The sequence below is a fragment of the Pelodiscus sinensis genome, chromosome 6, assembly GCF_052426305.1.
Source record: "Pelodiscus sinensis isolate ZL-2025 chromosome 6, ASM5242630v1, whole genome shotgun sequence".
NCBI classification, from domain to species: Eukaryota; Metazoa; Chordata; order Testudines; family Trionychidae; genus Pelodiscus; species Pelodiscus sinensis.
The window spans coordinates 93,636,680-93,642,927 of record NC_143057.1 but is presented as its reverse complement, the minus strand read 5'-3'; positions in this window follow the sequence as shown (position 1 = coordinate 93,642,927).

Below are 6,248 nucleotides of genomic sequence, written 5' to 3'. Positions count from 1 at the left end.
TTGTCCCCATAGAGTAGATCTGCCCTAAGAAGGGATTTGATCAGGGAGTTGTCACTTCTCAGATGTGTGTCCTTGTTAACAGGGTATTTTGACAAGGTCCCTCAATCTCTCCAACTGAAGCCAATCCATTGGGAATAAATAATAATAATTGGGCCAGAAGAGAGAGCACAGCCTGAAAATTACTTTGTAGCTTGGTAGTTAGAGCATTAACTTGGCCTGTGAAGCTATGTCTACACTGCGCCTTAGCTCAAAATAATATACGCAATTTTAGCTATACAAATTGCGTGTCTTATTTTGAAATAGCTTATTTTGTAATTTTGAAATAACCCACTATTCTGAAACATACCTTACGCCTCGTGGAATGAGGTTTACAAGGATGTTGGAACAGTTTTTAAGACATGGGATAGCTATTTCAGGATATTCCAGTATCCCAAAATAGCGTTGCAGTGTAGACGGTAGCCTAAGAGAACTAGTGTCCTATCACTCTTTCATTATTAATTCAAATGGGAGCAACTTCAGTAGAAGAGATGGAGGGAGCTCCATAACAAACTATCCCATAGCTCAGTGGGTTAGTGGTCCTGTGCAAAGTGGCAGCCCTCTGTACAAATCTGTGAACCATGGGTCTATCCATACCCTCAGTGAGTATCCTATCCACTGGACTAAAAGTTATGAGAGAGCTACTTCTGTTCCCCACCCGCACACCCAAACTGGTGTGGGGGCCTAACACCAAGAGAGGTTTTCTAGCTGAGAATCCCAAGCAAAAGAGGCACCTCCCTGCAGTCTGGATTTAGGCACTTGTCTCTGAGAGAGGTGAAGGGATTAACACAAACCTGTCACTCACTGACTAGCTTAAGCAAGGAGCCACTAGCATGCTAACTTTTGGGAAACTCCTTTTGAGGTACCTGTCTCTCCCCACTCATCATACAGCGATTCAAGGTGCTTAAAATTTAGGCATGGCTACGGGTAAGTTTCTCTGTGAATCTAGCCCCTACTGCTTGCCTTTCATGCTTCCATGTGTAGTCTCCATTGGCACTCAATTGCACCAGTACTACATACCCCGCTGTGCACCTTGAAAGGACTTGCAAGATCAAGGCCTATTGAATTAAAGACTACAAAGGTATGAAATTGACCCAAGCCACATGGGATTTCCAGCTGTCTTTCTGAACCATGAGCATTCTTGATACAGTATATTCAAAAGTATAGGAAACCTATCAAGTATCTCATGTGAGAGCAATTCTAACAGTTCTCTTTCTTGATAAATCAAATCGCACCTCGTATAAGCTGGCATAGCTCAATAGGATCTGGCCCTATGTATTTCTGTCTTGATCCCAATCTTGAATAAACTGGATTAATTTTTACAGAAAAATTCATCATATAACATTAGATTCCTGTTTAATATTATAAAAACATGCTGTATATAAGGCTGTGATTGTTTTTAAAGCTACCAAAAGTGGTTTAACCAGGTGAACTGGCAATTTTTCTTTTGCTCATTTTTGGTATGAGGAGAAATGTTCTGAATATAATCCAAGCTTTGTCTGCAGCATGCTTCTAAGGTTATGTTTGCACAAGTAGTAATGTATATCAGTATTTTCCATTGTCCAAAGAGATCTATCCAAAGCGGCTTCTGTCATCCCCTCTCTTGCGTGCTCACTACTCAGCCTCTAGCCACTAGAAGAAAGGGGTCTCCTAATAATGATGTCTATACAGAACGAAGAGTTTCATGATATGTCTGATGTGTGACAGAGCTTCAGTATGATTCAATTTACACTATTGTAAATCCAAAGGAATATCTCCTTTCTCTCTGAAATATATTTCTTGGAACAAACTCTACTTTCTGTTTCACCAGTGTACATTACAATACAGGTGAAGGCTGATTGCAGCATTCTGCTGACCCCAATCAACTGAGTTGCTCCAGATTTACAAGTGTAACGGAGTAGAATCTGGACCACAGCATTTACTGTAAATAAACCTGCACAGTTCTTGCAGGCTTAATGATGCAGAGAAAGTTTTTGGTTAACATAAGTCCAGGAGTGGCCCGAGGCCAGCTGTTGCAGCTGGCGCCCCAAGTAGAAAGCACGATTGGCATCCCCGCCTGCACGGCCGTCAATGGCTGTAATGTAATCATGGGGCACCCTGGCACCCTGTGACGTCATCATCGGGTGCCCGGGCCAGTGGCGCCCTAGGCAACTGCCTAGTTTGCCTAGGTTCACGGGTCGCCCCTGCGTAAGTCCCAAAGAAGTCCAAAGATTTGGGCCCCTTTCCCTCTCTTTGGGAAGGTAGCTAGGGATAATTACAGATTGAAATCTATCCTGAGCCCAAAATAGGTTCTGGTACTTACATGTCTGACTGTCATTGATGCAAAGAGACTGTTATAAATCAAATGTCAGTCTTGCAGCCTATGTTGGCATTTTGTAAGAGAAGGCATAGTTATGCTTCCACTACCCTTGTCTGGGACAATTAGTATTATTACGATGACAATGTTGCCCAAGGGTTTGCAATGATGTTCCAATGTATCTTGCTCAAATGTTTGGACAGTGTAGACAGAATTATAGAAACGTAGAGCTAGAAAGGCCTCAATAGATCATGTAAGTTGGGCATTCTCAGCCTTTTTCTTTCTAAGTCCCTTAAACTTCAAACATGCTATAATAAATACCAGGGTCCACCAGGGTCATGGAAGCCTCATGGCAGTGGCCTTGAGCACAGGCATAATTTGACTTCTGTTTGGGGGAGACCAGGGCTGGCAGGGCCAGAGTCACCTCTGCATGGCAGGGTCCAGAGATGGATTTCCACCTCCATCTCCACCTCCACCTCCACCTCGCCTCATCAAGTCACCCAGCCTGGGTTGGGGAGGCACAACCAAAAATTATAACTCAAAGGTGGGGGCTCAGCTCAAAAGTTTGAAAACAGCTTAGGGTACAGGAAGGGGGAACCTAGAAGCTGAGTGAAGGCAGGGGGCAGCTCAGGGTGCAGGAAGGTGGTAGCTAGGGGCTGTGTGCCGGGAAGGCTCCCCCATGGTTCCCATTCCCAAAGAGCTCTGACAGCCACAGAGCTGGATCTACCAACCCAGGCAGCTCTTACAATTCTGGGGGCAAAGAGGGCTCACAGCTGAGGAGCAGCTTCAGTCCTGGGTTCCAGCAGCAGCAAGAAACAAGGGAACACTGCTGCTGCCTGTTCTATGTCACTAGCCCAAGCAGCAGCTGCTCCAAACTGCCTCGGTCTGGCTTCCCACCTCTGACCTGCAGAACGAGAGAGAGGGAAGTGCAGTGCTGTCCGCAGAACTGCCCTGCACTTGCACTGCCCCCAACTCTGCCAACGGGCTCAGAGCATCTGCCCTCCAGGAAGCACCAGGGCTTGGGGCTCTGGGGTTCAGCCCCACTGTTTCAGCACTGGAGATCGGAGCTTCAGCCCTGTGGTTCCCAACTTCAGTCATGCAGAGGGCACTGCGGCGTGAGCTCTGGGTTTCAACTGTGGGCCCCACAAAATTCTTGAAAGGGCTTTCAGATCCCAGCAGGCCATAGACCTCTAGTTCAGAACTGATGGTGTAGGTCATATCCTCATGCAGAGGGAGGACCAAGTACCTAGACCATCCTTGAAAGATATTTCTCCAAGCTGTTCTTAAAAAGCTCCAGTGATGGGGATTCAACAGCCTCTGTTAGAAGCCTATTCCTGTGTTTTACTATCCTTATAATTTGAAAGTTTTTGCCCATTTTCCCCAATACCTAACCAAAAACGTCCTTGCTGCAGATTAGGCAGATTACTACTTGTCCTACCTACAGTGAACACAGAGAACAACTGATCATCACTCTGTTTATAACAGTTTTTAACATATTTGAAGACTGTAGTCAGGACCCACTCATATTTTTTCTGTGAAGAGGGCCACAGTTTTTTAGCTTTTCCTCAGAGGGCAGGCTTTCTAAACTTTGCACCATTTTTGTAGCTCTTCTCTCCTCTATTTCCCATTTGTCCACATTTTTCCTAAAGTTTAGTGCCCAAAATTGGACACATAATCTAATTGAGGCCTTATCAGTGCTGAATGGAGTGGGACAATTACCTCCTATGTCTTACACACAACACTCTTTTTAGCACATCCCACAATCTATTAGCCCTTTCTGGGAGATGAATCATATTTTTGGCTTATATTCAATTTGTGATACACTATGAGCCCCCATATCCTTCCTGCCCAGTTATTCCACATTTTGTAGTTGTGCATTTGATTTTTCCTTTCCAAGAATAGTACTTTGCACTTGTCTTTATGAATTCATCTTGTTGATTTCAGACTGACTCTTCAATTTATTGAGGTCATTTTGAATTCTAATCTAAATTGCATGTCCCCTTTACAGCTGGGTATAATTTGAAAATCTTGTAAGCATGCTTTGCGTTTAATTAATGCATGTCATTATTCACACTTCCTCTAAGAGTTCTCAAAAATAATCACTGAATCAGCTGGTTCCTTACATACCCTACACTGAATTATATCCAGTCCTTAAAACTGTCCTACCTACAGTGAACACTAAATTGTCTAAATTGTCCTTTAACTTGTTCTTTCTTTACTCTTGTTTATGTTCTTCTCCTCTTATGTTAACATTAATTGTTAAGTATCTGGTCACATTCTTTTTAGTGAAATTTCAAGCAAAATAGGCATTAAATACCTCTGCCTTTGTCAGTCATTATAGCTCTCCTTCCTCACTAAGGCTACATCTAGACTGCAAGCCTCTTTCGAAAAAGAGCATCTAGACTGCAAGCAGTACTTTCGAAAAAGCAAGCCACTTTTTCGAAAGAAAGCACCCAGGCAGTCTGGATGCTCTCTTTCAAAAAAGCCCTGTTTGCATTCAAGAACGCCGTCGAAAGAAAAGCCACGTACTTTCGATTTAATTTCAAAAGAACGCGGCTATAGTCTAGATGCAGGTGAAGTTTTTTCGAAAAAAGGCTACTTTTTTCTAAAAAACCCTTGAGTCTGGACACAGCCTAAGTAGTATACCCTTTTGTCTCTTTAACTCATTTTGTCCCTTCACTTTTCTAATTTTTATCCCTTAATACTTGTGCTTCTTTTCTGGATTTAGCATCAATTGTTTTTCCTTGTTTCCATTTTTGGAAGAATTTCTTTTTGATTCTCAAGTCATTAAAGAGCTCCAGATGCAGCCATATTTGGCCTCTTAGGGTGTGTCTAGACTACATGGCGCATGTAGTGCCATGTAGTCTAGACAGAGCCATGTAGTCTAGACATACCCTTATTGTCCTTCCTGCATTTGTATTGTAATAGTTTGCTGTTGTGCCTTCTAATAATGTCTCTTTGAGAAACTGGCATCTCTCCTTTCTTTCTTCCTAGATGAGAAGTTCCAAATTTCCATGGAAAGAAGAGGGGCTAGATTAGCTTGGCTTAGTTAGCAATTATTGAAGACATAAAAGCAACATAGCTAGGACTAATTTTTAAAGGCTATATCATACTTACTGTGCAGCTATGTGAGATGTCTGCCCAGACAAATATTTGCCCAAAGGATTTGGGCTCTTTTGACTTGAGAAGGCTCCCTGACCCAAATAATTGGTGCGCGCTCTCTCTCTCCCTCTCTCTCTCTCTCTCTCTCTCTCTCATATTTCAGTACTGGAAACCTTATGAATTATCACACTGAAGTCAGTGGGACTAATTGCGTGAATAAGGGCCGGATGAACCAGATAGGTGAGCCAGATCCAACCCATAGAAGATGTCTTGCCCACCCTTGATCTAGCCTATCATCTTGTCTTTGAAAGTGGCCAATGCCAGGTGCCGCAGAGGGTAAGAACAAAACAGGTGTAATCATCAAGTGATCCATCCCCTGAGATCCCATTCCCAACCTTTGGCAAACTAGATAGGGACATTATCCCTGCCAATCTTGGTTAATAGCCATTGATGGATCTATCCTCCATGAATTTATCTAATTCTTTTTAAACCTTGTTAAAGTCTTGTCCTTCACAGCATCTTTTGGCAGGGAGTTCCACATATTGACTGTGTGTTGTGTGAAGAAATACTTCCTTCTGTTTATTTAGCCTCTTATTTAATACTTATGGCCCCTGGTCCTGGTTGTTCAGATTTTTTTTATTGTAGATGCCTTGTTTTCAAGCTTCTTGAAGAGACAATTGCAATATTAGTTGGAATATGTGGTGCTCACTAGGCTATGTTTGCAATAAACATAGGCTACGTCTACACTGGCATGATTTTCCGGAAATGCTTTTAACGGAAAAGTTTTCCGTGGAAAGCATTTTCGGAAAAGAGC